At 35.7% G+C, this 17,006-nt stretch overlaps 1 long non-coding RNA gene across 1 annotated transcript; it reads left to right on the forward strand.

Annotated features, from left to right (window-relative positions):
- The first annotated feature begins 11,023 nt into the window (after positions 1 to 11,023).
- Positions 11,024 to 16,413, forward strand: LOC115307925. Its single transcript, XR_003916280.1, has 3 exons — positions 11,024 to 11,048; positions 13,029 to 13,136; positions 16,401 to 16,413. It is a non-coding gene; the product is annotated as an uncharacterized LOC115307925 (long non-coding RNA).
- The last annotated feature ends 593 nt before the right edge of the window (positions 16,414 to 17,006 follow it).

Raw genomic sequence — 17,006 nt, forward strand, 5'->3', positions numbered from 1 at the left:
CTTATCATCAACATGTAATCGAACTGAATAATTGCTGCATAAGAGAATTACTCTGAACCAGCAGCTGCCCCTAGGCAGTACTTTGAGCAGTTGAGGAATGTCACTGCGACAAAAAGTGCTGGACGTATAATGCATCATCAGCATTTGTGCTACAAGCATGTCATATAGGTGGATAGGAATCACTGGGGTGTGGTAAACATAAGTGTGTCAGTGACATCTGAGTGGTACCAGATGGATAGGGGGCAAGTAGAAAGACAAAGAAGGCAAAAGACAAAGAAGCCAAAAAATTGAGGAAAACAGCTTTTACGATGAAATGGAAATTACCTTCAGTGCTGCAGTGCACCACTGACTTTGACAGCTGAAGCAGCAGCAGAGAGAACTTGACAAAAATATCGTTTATAGTGATTCTTTTGCAAACAGCTAAGTCTGTTTGATTTTTCTGCTGGCAATATTAAAAAAATTAGACTGAACGGAAGAATATTTTCTTAAGGCAGTAAGAAATCATTTGAAACACTAGATTTATGTGTGTGAAAATGTGTCTACATATATCTAAATTTGTGAGTTAATGAAGCATGAGAGTGAAAATAACTGTGTACTTTTTCTCATTGGACTTGTCCTGATTTTGACCATGACAAAGTTAATTTTTTTGCATCATCCATGATGGGGTGGAGCCTGGGGCCATGTGGGAGTATCTAGGTTGTTATACTATACCACCTCTATCATCTCTGGGGGCAGAAGTAAGGGACTCTTGCTCCTGAGAGTGACTTTGGGTCAAGAAAATCATGTCAGGAGGTGGAATACCATCCACCATTGTTCATTGTCACCCTTGGGCTCTGGATGAGCATTTTGTATGTAAATCATCCTCTTTTTGTACACTTTTGGTATTAATCTTGTTGCTGTTACTGTTTGTTTTTCTTATCTCATTGTTGTTTCCAGTAAATTGTTCTTAACTCAATGCATGATCTCTGTCTTTTGTCCCTCTCATCAGGAGGGAAGGGGAGCAGCTCATGGTTTTCTTTTTAGTGGAAGTACTAAATTGGGGAATACCATTCCTAAGCCATGACAAGATTAAAGCTTATGCTATTCAAAATATGAAAAAAGTTCTGTAACGAATATATATGTTCCATTTACTTATCATAACTTCCCCATATCAGATATTGTATATCAAAACTAAAAGTTTATATATTAGAACTAATTTGGACCTAGATACAAACTTACTAACTTGTTTCCTCCTTCTGGAATTACATTTCATCCTAAATCATTATTTCTGAAATTTTTTCTTCAGTGTTTCACTGACATATCAAAGCTGAGTAGAGTTTATATAGTTGTTACCATAGAAACTGAAAAGGGAACTTTGATATTATACCATTGGGAAATACCATTAAACATACTTTATGTTTAGATATTTAAGTGAAAAGCATTGTATAAAGTCATAGGCTATGTCAGTAGCGGAACCCTGCATAAATCTAAGTCTCTAGATCTTCTGTTTAGAATATATTGTCTCTTACCTCTATTGCTTTCACATTTCTTCATTTTGAAATAAAAATCATAGTTTACCTTACTGAATGTCAAAATTTGACTATCTCTTTATAATACTAGAATGAAAAAAGTAACACATTCACAGGCCAAATTCTGCTCTCATGATCAAGGTTTCCTTTATACAAAAGCATTTGTTTTTATAGTATGGCTCTATTTTCCACTTCAGCCACGGTATAGATATTTAGTGCCAGCTGCTTGCAATAGGGCATGTTTAACAGAACTGGCAGTGACAGCCGTTAGTGGTCTAAACTGACATTCTTGAATTGCTTTGAGCCCCTCAGCATTATGACAAGTAACTTAAGCTGAGAGTTTGTTTCATTACTTTTACAGAAGAAAAAGATGAACACAGGTGTTCACTCACAACCTGGATGCTTCTGACAGCAAATATGAATTAAATCACTTCCACGGCATCACAGTTAGTGTGGGGAGGGAAGCATTTCCAAAGTGTTCAAAGCTAACCCAGCCTGTAGATAAAGTAAAATGCCTCAGTGGACATTTTATATGAACATTTTATAACACAAGTAAATTAATTTACTTGTCTGAGAGGCCATCATTATTCTGCTCACATACTGTGCCAGAATAGGTGGACTGGTAGAGATTCAGGTTCAGCATGCCTGCCTGTCCATACCCCTGTCTGAAGCTAATCACTCATAAGCAGAGCAGAATCTGTGTACTGGAATTAGTATGTCACACAAACCTCCACTGCAGAGCAGTTTTAGCAGCGAGTTGTATGTCTGCCTGCATGAGTTTTTACACATCTGTCAGCTAACCCACAGATTCATATTGAACTTCAGCAGCTGGGGCATCAGGCAGATATCCAATTCTCTCTACAGACTTGTGCCTCTGCTAACTAATGAATGGGCTGCACTCATCCAGGCACATGATATTTTTTCATCTACGGTAGTTAAAACATGAGCTATTTGCCTATTTAATAAAGAAAAAAAAAAAGTATGTTTCAAGAGCTGATTGCCAAGGATGACCCTCCATTTTAACAGGGTTGAGACTATAATTGTCAGAGGATAGAAATGGAAGGTAGTAGCTGTTACTAGCAGCTGAGAAGGACTGTGGTATTTTTGACATGTAATCTGGCTGTCAGTGAGGTGATCAACTGACACACACCAAGCTACTGTTGTGGAGCACTGTTGCCAGCTAAAAGCTTTGAGATGCCTTTCCTTTCACTGAGGATTTCCCATTTCACAAAATACTATCTTTTCACTGAGAATGCATGTTGGGCATAAGCTGACATACTTCAATAGAACATAATTACTCTAACCAGGGACAACATAGCATAGTCTGTACTTTTTGCTTAAATATCTGTTCATTACTATGTGGAGACCCTGCAGCAACCATCTTAAAGTTTAATTTCTCAGGTTAGGTCAGTCTGGGTTAGTAAAATCTTAGCTAAATTATATTCAGAAATAAAGATGGAAAAAAAAATATAAACACACATAGAAATCCAGGAGCTCAACTTTAATGCTTGAAATGGATAAATGACTAATATACTATTCTTTGGCTCTGGTGGTTCTTTTTCTTTGAAATGGAGATGTATGGATCCAGGCTGGGGTGATGTAAATAAAATCTAGACCATGAAAAGTGAACAGGAGGAGTCAGAAAAATAAAATAATTTTTTAAAGCAAAAAAAAGAACAAGAAATAAAGATCAGCAAATTCCGAGTTTTGTTAGTTTCATTGACTGTAAGGTAATAAGGGATCACCAGCTCTTCTGACTTAAGACTTTATATTAGGCTTTCTTTGCTTGGAAACAGTATTCAGATTTTCAAGTATGAGCATTATATCCCAGAAAGGCAGAACCACAAGGGTGGAAACCATGAACGTCTAAAGAGTTTTCACTGTCATAAAATTGCTTCTATGGGGAAAACCTAAGATGATCATACTAGATCACCTGTGATACAATGTGCAAATATCTATTCAAGCTAATTAGATATTCAAAAAAATTTCTTCCCAATGTAATTACAAACCATTAAAAACCTATTCACATGAATCACAGGTAGTCAATGTATATAAATTAATAACCTTCTTCTTCTACAATATCTTTTGAAAACTTCTTTCTATTTCACAAAAATCATGTTTCATTCCTATTTCAGTGGAAAAGAGTTCAGACATGCTATTTTGCTACAGGTGAAGTCTCCAACCTTCAGTATTAACCTAAGCGATGATTGAAGTGTGTTAACGGATATTTGTATTTTTTCTTTTGTTAAAACTGAAAATCAAATTAAGTCAGTTTGCAGAAAGGAAATATGTTGCATATTGACACAGCAGATGAGGCAATCAATTTTTAAAGAAGAGAAAAAAAAAGAAGGAAACAAGTAACAATTTCCAAAGAAAACTGATAGAATCTTTTGTTCACTACTTGAAGGAACTTTTTAAATCTTGAGAAAGTCATAGTTTTTTTTGTTATTTTTTGACATTGTGAAACCTGACAATAGTCAGAAGCAGGAAACAAAATCCTTATAAACAATTGAACTGTTTGAGGCGATTATGAGCCAGATAGACCAGTAAACACTGAGAAATAATTAAAAGAAAAAAATACACCCAAATATTCAATTTTTTAATATATATCACACTTAAATGTCCAAATCTAAACCACATGAATAGGTTACTGCATTTTTATTACACTAGTTGTGAGATCTTCAGCTTAGCTCCTAAAACCTCTTCTTCATGAATTGAGTCTTGCTCAATTTTGTGTGGAAAAAAAATTTACAAGACAGAGTCATCTCTTTGGTGCGAATGATGGGACCTACTCTTGTACATATAGAGGTCTTGCTTTTCTGCACAGAATATAAAAGACTGCTTGGGTTTTTTTGTGTTACTGTTTTGGAGTGGTGTTTTTTGAGCATCTCTTCTCTCTATGTACTTTTTTAAGCATGTGGGTTAACTATATCCTGAATTCTTGAGCATGAGAAAAAAGGTACTAGATAATAAGAGCAGAAGGGAAAAAGATATTACAGATCCCTTTCAGTCTGAGAGAGATACATGAGCCTTAAAATTTAACACATACTCTATTCATCTTTCCTTCAGTCAGGGTCTTACCATAAGACAGATAAGTATTGAGAGCTAACTGAACAGCAGGTTGGAGTACAAAGTTATCTTGTTTGTCTTAGCCTTAGCTAAGCTTGGCTTCTTTGCTAGTACTGAGGAGTAACAAAGCAACAACACAGAGGAAGAGCTTGATTTAATGATGTTGGAATGATGAATGAGCAATTCATCCAAAGCTTCTTTTTGGTTGGGAAAACAGTCTCAGACCTGTGTGTGAACTACTCTCTGGGCAGCTGGATAATAGGTCAAGGCAATGTCATTCCCTTCCTGAGTTAAAAACAGTACTTTCTGTACTTAAGAGAGTGGAGTTCCTTCCAATGGAAGCAAGAAATGCCATACATATGAGTCAGCCTTGAGTGTCCAGGTGGTGCCATTACTCAGTTTTTGGACACTGTGCTGCAGCATATTCATACACTCATTCAAATACTTTGCAGTTACATAAAAGGGAAACATATTTTTACATTTTTTCTTTTGAGTTTTTAAGTACAATAAAACTCCTAATTTCTGAGCCAGTCACTCTCCTATCAGTTTTAATTTCCCTTGTCGTTTTATCAAGCATTCCTAAGGTGTGAGGAAGTAATAGACTAAAACAAAATGAACAATGAAAGTTACAGAACCTTTACTCTTACTGAAAGGTAATAAAAAAGTAAAACAGATTTCTGTCTCTTCAGTGTCAAAGTCCACTTTGCAGCAAGTTTCCATGCTGACACCTTAGACACAAGGTTTCTGAAATGGAATAGAACGTGAATAATCTATCTGGAGTTCAGCTGACATGCAGAACCATATCATTTTATTGTCATTGCTTAAAAAGAGATCATAAAGAGAAAAAAAGATTGTGACACATTTTCTGACTTCAGTATAGGTGAAGTCCTAGACATCTTAACATACTTTCATTCATTTTCTCCAATATGCAAAGTAATACAAATACTGTATTCTTTTTTAGCTTAATAACTGTGGATTGACCTTGGCGGTGTGCCAGGTACATACCACACTGTTCTATCACTCCCCTCCTCATCAGGATGGGGGGGGACTGGACAAAATGAGGTGGAAAAATAAAAAAACAAACAAACCAACAACCAAAACATGTGGGTCAAGATAAAGGCAGTTTAATAAAGCAAAAGCAGAAGCTTGTGCATGGAAGCTAAGGAAAACAAAAGATTTATTCTTTATTTCTTATCAGCCAGTCATGTCCAGCCCCTTTCTGGGAATCACGGTTTCAGTATACATGGCAGTTGCTCTGGAAGGCATCACAGTAAATAATGCTATTCCATCCTCTTCCTTTCTCTTCATTTTTATATGTTAGCTGATGTCATGTGCTTTGAACATGCCTTTGGTCCATTTGGTCCAGCTGTCCTGGTTGTGTCCTCTCCCAAGGTCTTGCCTGCCACCAGCCTTTTGGTTAGGGGTGGAATTCTGGAGAGAAAATCTTGATGCTGTGTGAGAACTACTTAGCAGTAGCCAAAACCCTGGTGTATTATCAATACCCTTCTAGCTACCAATGCAAAGCACAGAACTGTGAGGGCTGCTGTAGGGAAATTAACTCTATCTCAGCCAAACCCAATACAATTACAGAGTACTGATTTAGCATCATTATCTCCATATCACCATCTTGCATAACTGCAAGGTGGAAAATAATTTATTCATGGTCACTCGATGGAGTTGAATCTCAGTTAGAAAATAGGAAATTTGTATGGGCAAGTTCTGGATGGGCTGTTAAATTTACTTGTTGTTAGTAACTCTTGAAAATTCCTTATAAATTATTCATGTAACCTTCTTCCAACAGTTTTCCAATTGTTGCTATGATGGGTAAATACTGTCTTATTGTTGCTATATAGTGGACTCTTGTACATCACATGTATTTATTATAGCAAGCCTAAAGAAGGAAAAAACCCTTATAATTTTCTGATAGATGGTGGTGATTCTCACTGTTTTATTGTCTATCCCTAAAACTATCACTTTCAATGCCTTTTAACTCTGTGAAAAAATGATGGTTCACTGTGTGATTGCTTTGTTTATATTACCAAAAAACCCTGAAGAGAGCTCATTCTGGTAGAATGTCATTACCCTCCAAAACATATGCTTTAACTCCAGTTCTCAGCTGTCTCTAGTACTGTATCCATCTTAAAAAAGTATTTCCCAGTCTCTGAACAAAGAGTTTCAACAACATTCATCTTGTAAAACTTTGACAAAAGCTTCACAATCATACAGATACAAGAAATTTGCTGGTTAACTTTGAACTAAATCATTATTTATTTTACTCAAGAGATATTGGAAGGAAAGACCTAGCAGATTGTTTCATGATTTATTGTTGAAAACTCAAAAACAAATGAAGGAGCATTTAGAGATCCAGATGAGAATCTCTAAGCCTATAAAATAATCTGTATGCTTAAATATTCAGATAAAATTTTGTAAATGGAAAAATCCATATGATAATTATGTCTGACTCTAGAAAGCATGCAAAAGCATGCATCATTAAAGGTACTAAAAAAAAATCATAAAAGGAGATTTCTGGGTTGGCATGGATTCAGGATAGAGATGAGTGAATTTATTAGGAAAAAATCATAGTTATGGCTTTAGAAAAGAAATAAGAAGACTGGAACTAAATTTTGAAAGGCACTTTCTGCTCTTTTAGTTTTTAGATATTTTCTACTTGTTTAATGTTTATTGTCTTGTATATTTTCCTATCCTCTTTGGGCAACAGCTCTCTTGTACTCTAACCCCATATAGTAGTTAAAAGAAGACACTTCAGCTCTTTGACAGCTCAGATCCCTTACCACAGACAAACTATAACTAATTATTGACCTCTTAGGTTAAAAAGAGTTTGCAGTATGCATATCTCCGCCCCTCCCTGCATGTGAAAATTCAACACTGGCAATGCTATTTTTCTGAATAAGCAGCCCTTTGACATACTGAAGATTTTGTATGGTCAAAAGTAATGATTATTAATGTCCCTATTTTCTTTAGATGTATTTCAAGGAATGCTGACTTTTTGCAGTGATGTGCATTATTGTATTTGTGAGGAGCAGCAGCATAAAAAATGACCCATATATGGAGAGGTATTTGAGGCTATGAAGAAGACAGTGAAGAGTATCAGGCTGAATACTAATTACATTTCTGTAAACAACTACATTGTGTCACATTGTTAATGTAATATATTTTTGCATTGTATTTGCTTAAGGCTGTCCCATAACTATACCTTATACTTTGAAGTTTGGAGTGTTGAAGACTGAAAAAGGCTTCTATCACCTCTTCTTATTCTAAAGCAAGCCAGGAGGCATGCCTCACAGCTGTTGTGTTGTTGTCAAGAATATTAGCAGTGATATAATAAATTCTACAAATATATTCTGATAGACAGCGCCACTAAAGATATTCATTAAGCTTTTCTTATAATACTTTCTTCAAAATCTTAAAAAGCTATAGAATAGAAAAGAGAAAGGAGAAAGAGCACAGTTTAATACCTGAAACATAATGATTTTTTTCAGATTTCCTTTCTTGGTTTCCACACACTGCAAAAATTGTATGCTCTATTCTTCTGCAGCCATAAGTGCTTTGACGCAGTGCAGGAGGGTTCTGTATATATAAAAATTTTTATAACACTATTATTCCTGGTTTCACAAAACCTTAATTATCATCTGTGGGATAGTTAATCTTAAATAAATCAGATTTGAATAATCCAAAAGTAATTATTTTGCCTACGATACCTCATCTAATAAAATATAAATCAAGCAAAGAGGCAGCTAAAACATTTCAGCATTTGCTTGCTTTCAAACCTGTCTTGTAGTTACTGCAGATACTGCATTAGTGCCAAACAAATTTACCATGCAGAGGTACATTCACCCATTTGTAATACCAATCTTCATTGTTATGGACTGTCTTCCTTGGGAGGTGGGGTATGAACAGTGCTCTGTCAGTTTTTAAGGTTTAATACGGTATATCAAGGCTAGTGACCAAGAGCATCAGTCTAAGGCTTTCTCCCCACAGATGTACACAAGATGAAGTATCAAAATGTTTTAAAAGTTTTCATCCTGGTGGGTGTTCCTTCAGCCCAAATCTGTGTAGTAATACATGCCCCTAAGACACCAACCACTGTGATTTTCTGGGAAGTTCTGAAAGATGAAGTAGTCATGACTCACGTGATAGACACATAGTCAACTCAATAAGTTTCTGAAAGCTGCAGGCACCGCCTCAAATTTAGAGACAAATCTTGTTCTTTCTATGAGGTTATCTTCTCTAGGGCCTGCATTTAATTTAGAACATGGGCTTAAAGAACTATATTACACAACCTAATGTAAAACATTCTCCACAGACAGGTAGTATGGTAAGCAATACGATCTTACCTCATGTGTTATAGTCAGCTGGCAAAATAATAGAATTTAGGCAACTCAATAGGTTATCTTGTTGAATCTCATATTCTAAGACAGGCAACTATATCTATATTCAGAGAAGCTAGGATGTTTTCTTGTCTTCCTGATACAGCCTTTCTACTGTGTTTTTGAAAACCTCTTCCTGGGAGAGGTTCTGAAGTCTAACCTAACCTCCAGGTTGATCTCATATTGCTCATCTTCCCATCCATAGATATGACAAGCAGATTAAGCTCCTTTTAACACTTAGACTGTTACAATGTCTCTCTCTAGGCTTCCCTGGAATAAAGAAGCTCAATACATTCAGTCACTGAGCTTAGCCATTTTCTCTCAGCTATCTTTAGCTAGGTCCTAATTGTCACTGCACATATTGCTTACCTTCCTTAAATCCTAAAATAGTAGAACATTTGGAAGATAAGTAAGTCCCAAATGAATGTACATTGGCTTTAGAAACCTCATTCACCTTCTCTTTTTGCCCTGACTCTTATATGGCTGAATGCCATGCAGTGCTGTATGTTCTGTATTGTTACTCATCATTCCTACTCCTTGACGCTATGCTCAACAAGTATTATAACCCTAGTAGATGAATAAGTTTGCAGACTGTAAAACTCAACATCTGTCACATAACTGAAGGCAGAAAATCTCAGAAATGATGCCCCACAAAACTTCACTTCCATCAGCTTCTTCAGAGTCTGTTCTGGAAACGGGTCATGCTTGTTAGTAGTAGTTACAACAAAAGAACTTCTTGAAGCCACCCATGCTCTAAGCTATGGGAAAGGTGTATCCACACAACACAGGGCTGACTGAGTAGTGTTTGCAAATAATATAATAAAAAAATAATTTCTGTAATGAATGTAGCAAATAAAAAAATTATTTGCTAACAAATGATTTTATTATTACCCCATCCTCAGAGATTTTGACATAATATTCAGCTGTTATAGTACTTGTGCTTTTTAAATTACCAATGCTGAAAATATTTATGAACATATGTACATATATATTCCTTTATTTGATCAGCTTTGAGGGACATTTTTGGGACATCCATGCCCAAAACAGTTGACATGAATAGGTTAAATTCTATACTACCATAAATCCACTGAGTTTGCAATAGGTTCATCTTTGAACCTACGTTATTATTTAATGGGAAAATAAACATTTACACTTGAATTTGTGAAAGGGAATGATAAGAGGGTTGAACAGGTCAGTTTCTTATTAATGAAACAGAGATCCTTTCAACTCTCAGCTACTCAGATGAATCTGAAGCAGGACAGAAGCAACCAAAAGTCATTAACATCTGACAGCTGGGTGATGGCCTGTGTAAAATGAGTTGGTATTCTCAGCCCAGTACATAAAACATCAGAATAATTGGTGTTAATTCGCACCCCTGTTGGCAGTCTTAGCACAAAGGCCAAAGATTGAATGGGTATGAAAATTAAACTATCCTGTCAGCCATAAAAGTTCTTTCAGGTCAGGATTGAAGTGCATTAACAGGATATTGTAGAGGATTTTGTACTGCCAGTGCTGGGGCTGTAATTGTGCAGTAAATAAGCCAAAGATTTTGTGACTAAATTCTCCAGATATTACTAACATGGAGTGTTTTTCTTTTGTGTTTTATTTATATATTTATTTGAGAGAAAAAAATAAATTTACAACAGAAATACAATGGTGACAAGAACCAAGGAGATCAACAGTTGACCTCTACATCAAATGCAAATTATTGTATCAGTGTCAGGATCTGTAGACAATTACTAATGCATTTTTGCAATAAATGGTATTTTGTACATCTGTTCTGATAGAAAAAGAAATGACCACGTGGCTAATTAACCTTAGGTATGTTATGGTCCGGAGTTATCTTCTAGTATAACTTTTTGTTTAGGATTACCAATCTGATGTGACACAACTTGCTGTGTTTTTCAATCTTAGTTGTATTTGAGAATAAAGTTTGCAGTTAAATTGGAAAGGTATGGAGATATTGAAAAGATTAATGCCTTCACCTTGCCAACTGGCAGCAAAACCTCACTGGAGAGGTTTGAGAAAATTCTGCAGTTAAGTGGCTCTACACTGAGGAAGACAAGATTCAGAAATACAGTCGGTAAGTAACATCTCAAATTCTTTTTGTGCAGAGTATGTTCACCACTTCTCAGGTCTTGCAGATATCTACAAGAAATAAAATAAATCCTCTGAAGATTTAATCATAGGTTTAGATTTGCTTTGGTCTAAAAGGAAGGCGATCCTGAGTGAGCTGCAGTGTTAAGTAATGCGGATGTGGCTTTCATGTGCAAATTTCTTTTGACTCAGTGAAACAACAGCTCCCAGAGTCTGGACTGCTGTCCACACAGCCGGGCCTGCATGTGAATGCAAATTACTTCATTATAGGCCAAATCTCCGTGCACCAATGAGCTGTACAGGACACTTGCAGTGATACCAGCTTTGTGTGCAGCTTTCTTGCTGTTTCTGTTTCCTGTCTCAAAATAAGTGACATCTTATCCGTTGCTAAGCAGTAGGAAAGGGGTCCAGTGTGGCAGGGGAAGCAAAACTTCTCTTTTTGTTAGTGTATTCCTTTCACCCTGACAATTGATAACTTTTATATTACTCTTTTCTTCCATCACCTTGAATTTCATAACAGTCATCTCAAAATGAGTCTGAATTCTGTTCAGCTTGCTGTATTCCTGAACTCATTGAATACACATAACAAACAATATATTCATTGACAGTAGTAATAAAAAAGACCAGTTATTTTCAGCTAAGTATAGCACAATCTTTTATAGGAAATATTGAAGGATAATATAAAGAGCAAGGACAATACTTTATATATATTTTCACCCTTCTAGCTCAGACGCCAGTACCTCTGTACTGTAAAGAGAATTCCAGGTAAACACTCTAAGCTTTTGTTTAGCTTGAGAGACAGGCTCAGAAGTCTTTTTAATTATGCCACACAAGTAGAGCATTTTAACAGATTGGGTTAAGAGTACATCCTGCAGGGCTTCTTAGCAGTTCCTGTAGCTAAAGATATTTTTTAGATGAGGTGGGAAATGTGAATTTGTATCACACCATTGAGTAATTGAATTTGGATTGCTCAAAACGTCTGTGTGGGCTGTTATCCCCAAAAGGTTTTATCCCCTACTAGGAAGATTTTAGGCACTGTGCACAATTGGTGGGTTATGGACAGCAGGTACATTGACAGTATATTGTACACCTGGTTTAGAATCCTGGATTTTAAAAAAAATCATCTCATTTGAATGACTGGAATCTTTAAATCATGCCTGACTGCTTCCTCCTCTGGACTACAAATCCGCGGAATCTTCAAGAAGTAGTGCCGTTAGGCATAGACAGGCAACTAATTGTTCTTTCTAAACAGAAAGAGGCATTTTCCCATAGTGCAGATATTTAATTTTAGACAGAGTTAAGAAACAATCCTTAAGTGAGAATTTGTAGCTGAGTCCTGAAGATAATTTGCTTTTCAGGTTATTGATCATTGAGAAACCCTCTCTAAGACATGTAGCTTTACCCTTGTACCAGAAGCAGAACTTTAGCCCTGTATTTTACAGTAGGTGTTGCCTGACTCCTTTTGCAAACCTGTCCTTTTGAGCATACAAATTCATTGCATTATCAACCCTAGCTTTTATATGTTTGAGTGCAAGAGGAAGAGACCAGATATGCTGTTTGGCTAAAATACTGTTGTCTAAGAATCTAAAACTGGAAAGAAAATCCATCAATATTTCTCTCTTATGGACAGTCTCAGATTTCTGCTGAGTAAATATTTACACCTAGAGAAGAAATTAAAATACAAAGTGAAAGGGAGATCCCTCAGCAACTCTTAAAAAAATTAGGTTTTCCATCCTATATAATTAGATAGGTAATATCTAACTGCAATGCACAGACAGATGTGGGTGTTTGAGGGCCTTTCCTCAAATGAATCACAGTTACATGACCACCAAACCTGTCATTTTGTGCTGATCCAACAAGACATTTTATTAGTCCTTAACATTTCTCATTGTTTACTGGATGGGAGTACTTGCTGCTTGAAGGTGATCCAACTCTCCTCTTATATATTCCATTCCATATATAAAAGACATAGGAACACCTAGTACCAAACACCAGTATCACCTAGTAACAAGCACCAGCCTCTGGAAATACCTCCAGGGAAAACAGGTCCCTGGCTGCCTTCCCACATCTCATGGTAAGCACACAACTATTTTATATTCCATTACCCTGATGTCCCCGAACTTGAGCATATGCTGTTGTCTGTCTTGGGCATATATCCAAACAGTGTGCCTGCAGGCTGTATTCTCTTATAATCCATTGTATATTCTGAGAAATCATATGATCCCATTGGTTTTTTAGATACCAAAGTTTTAAATTGTCAGAATTGACCCAGTGTCATGTTTCTCTTTTGCTTTTTTTCTGTTAAGGCTGTACCAGATCTTCAGGTTCAAGTATGATTGAGTGCAGCAGTATGCTTCTGCCACAAAAGGAACAGATTTCTAGAATCAGACATAGTATTATATAAACCCTACGTATTTCTAGGCTGTGCAAATTAAATTTTAAAATATACCATTCTATCCCCCCAAGAGTTGAATTCAAATTTTTGTAGCTGAAAACTTAAGACAGTTCTGACATGTGCAGTAAAACTGTCTGTCACTTCAGAGCTCCTTGTTGTTTACCAAAACATTTTCTTCAGTTATGCAATACTCAGTGTACCAATTTGTACTTCTAGGCACAGTTCAGAAAAAGAAGTAACACATAAGCCACAGGAGTCACGGAGTAGAGCTGCCTCCTATGAGCAAGGGAACTCCCTCCTCTTTTTACCTCTACACCACCACTCTGCACCAGCCATGTTTCTTAACACAGTGACTGGGCCAAAAGATGTGTATGTCCTCTTACCTCTACTCACTGACTTTACGAGGAAGGAGGACAGTCTAAGATTGGTTCCACAAGTAAGGACTAGAAATAAAAATCCAGTCCTCTGTTATTACCAAAAGATGTCCAATATTTCTTATTATTTCAATAGTTTGTAACTTTACCAAATGCTTGTTGTTTGGAACAGCTGATTCTGTCTCAGGTTGACTTCTTGAGGGTCTTCTCCAACAACAGCAATGAAGCTGGTTTGACAGTTAGAAAAAGAATAAAATAGAAGTTTTGTAACTATTTTTAAAAATAGGGAAAAATAGGAGAAAAAATTACAGGTAATTATATAATTAAAAATGGCATCATTATCATCATTCCTGCACCTAAGGGAATCTACTTTAGGCTGAAAAATTAATATTAGTTTTGTTATTTTCTATGTTATATTTCTTACATTTCAACAAATTTCAACAAAATTTTCAGTAATTGTAGGCATTTGGGGATCTTTTTATATAAGAATTTAAAATTATTAGGAATTGTATTTAGTGTATTTTCCTGGAATTTCTAAGTGCTGTCTCTTTTTGTGAGGAAGAATATTTTTACTTAATAGATTCCACCCTCATTGCAGGAAATTTGTGGCCTAGCAAAGGAATTTTAAGACCCTTGGAACAAATTTTACAGTCTCTCTATAAAATTAATTTTATATAATTCTCATTAAATTCTATTCCCAAAACTAAGAAAGGGGCATAGTAGTTTGTCTCCACTACTATACTAGGTTTCAGATACAATTTTTAGTGGACATTAAAAAATAGTTTAATGAAATAAGAAATGAAATTAAAAAAAAAGTCTGAAGTGAATTTTCACTTACAAGGAAACAAATAACTGCAGAATATTTTCAGAACATTCTTCCAAGATCTTATATGTCAAGTTTCCAGGGGTCATTAGGGAATTCATATGCGAAATGGGTTAGAGTAGGCTTCTAAAACATCACTATGTATTAAAAAACCCAAATTACAAGAAACTCCCAAGCAGAACAAGAAAGAAAGAAAAAAAACACAGCTCTCATTGGCTCATAATTCAGCAGAAATTTACCTTTTTTTTCAACAAATGGCACAGGACTGGGTGAAGATCAAAAATTAAAAGTAATCATATTCTATATATTGATTTGCAGTTGAAACACTGAAACATTGACAAACCACATACCTATACTATTTCCTGTATGTGAAATAGTCATGGTTGTGAAGGAATTACAGTTATTATATTTACTGCAATATTAAAGTTTTTTTTCTACATTTATTATATAGTGAGATAAAACTTGACAGACCTGAAGAACAATTGATTTGATGGACTTTTCATTCCCTTGTACTCAGAATTGCAATAGACATCACAGTATATGGTCCATTGAGCCCTCCACCTTCTCTTCTAAAACTTCTGCCATTTTGTGGTTGAGTTTCAGGGTAGGGCAAACTTGTGTATGTTTTTACATGTCCTGTGAATAGTCAGAGTACTTCAATCTGTAGAGTTGCCATGATTACAGCTTTCTGGAGTAAAAAGCAGCACTTAGGTGCTACCTGTAGGAGAACAGAGTGGACAGGAATCTCCTGAAGTTCTAAAAGAAGAAGTGAAAAGTTCTATACAAGGGAAGGAGATATTGAAAACCTGTCTGTACACAGGTCTGGGCAACTGGGTCTAGGTGGCCTTGCTTGATCGGAGGCATTGGACCAGATGAGCTTCAGAAGTCCCTTTCAAAACTCAACCACTCTGTGATTCTGTTATATGTCTAGGCCTAGGGTTTTTTCTAAGTGCAATTTGTGGTAATGTCTACAGAAATCAAGTTTTAATACAGGTCCATGTTAAAAATACAATATAGATTCTCTCAATGAGGAATTTGGTGCCCAGAATCTTGTAGGACTTGCTTCTACATCAATAATTCAACTAACTTTTAAGGAAAGGATGAGAAATCGGTCTTCATGAAAATTTATCTCCAACCACATGTAGTAAATCAAAAGAAAGAAAAGTTGATGAATCCAAGATGAAAGGCAAATCAAGGCTTCAAAAAGACAGTAAAATACTAAGAACATTTTTTTTTTTTTTTTTAGGAAATAATAAGATAAGATAAAAATAAAAATACTGAGAAAACTTGGAATATTGTGTCATATTTTTAATCCAAATGTTTTTTTTAGTGTATTAAGAATTCAGAGTGAGAAAGAATGGTAAAGCTATTGTCAAGCTTCAGGGAATTCAGGGCATCCTGAAGAAAGATGGCAATGATTTTTCCTTTAGCTATTAAACAGGGACAGGTCACAAATCGTTTTAGATGTCTCTCTGACAAGTTAAGAACTGTGTTAAAACACCTATTTAAGGACACTGCATTCAGTAAAAATGATGCACAAGTTCTTGTTAAACTTATAGCTCATCTCATTCTCTTATGGATGTTAGTTGCATAACACCCTCCCCAGCAGTTAATGTATCTTTATTATCTGAAACAGGGATTTGCATTTGGCACAGAGAATGTGTCTATGTTTAATGTTGCATACCTTAATAGTCCTTCTTGTTTTTTAAAAGAAGTCTAATTTGTTCCTATTTCCTTTCATTTCAGGGACCAACCATGAGTTGTCAAAAGTTCTGAAGCAGCTATTGTGTATGACAGCAAATATTCCTTATTTTGATCATGACAAATTGTTTTCTAGCTTGATTGTTAGCTCTCTGGGAAAGAAATAGGCATTTGTAAGTGCCTACCACAAAAACTTCTTTCCAAACATTGGTTTTACAGAGCTCAAACAATGCAGTGAAAGAAATTTAGTGATTTATTAAGCAGGTAGCAAAGGATTTTTTGAGGGATGGTAATTTTTGAATTACATAAAACACTTAAATTTTTATTATTTTGTTAAATAACACAAATCTTGTCCATTTGTCTCCTGCTGTCCTGCAGAATATTTAAGATTCTAGCAGGAAATGAAAGCTCAAAACATTTTGTGATGAGAACTATTAATTTTCAGCCAAACCATGAACATTAGGAAATGCTATTCTGTGACCTCTGGGGAACTCTAGGTTAGAATCACGCTTCAGTCTTTTCCACAGTCTGGATTTCATGGCAAGATACAAAGACCTCCCAAGATGTATTTTGAAGCTACCCATTGTTTCGTTTCTAGCTAGCCACCTGCAGCCACAAAATGGTATGGTCACACAAGTAAACCAAATTATT

This window comes from Manacus vitellinus, unplaced genomic scaffold (assembly GCF_001715985.3).
Source record: "Manacus vitellinus isolate BGI_N305 unplaced genomic scaffold, ASM171598v3 scaffold_6_pilon, whole genome shotgun sequence".
Classification (NCBI taxonomy): Eukaryota; Metazoa; Chordata; class Aves; order Passeriformes; family Pipridae; genus Manacus; species Manacus vitellinus.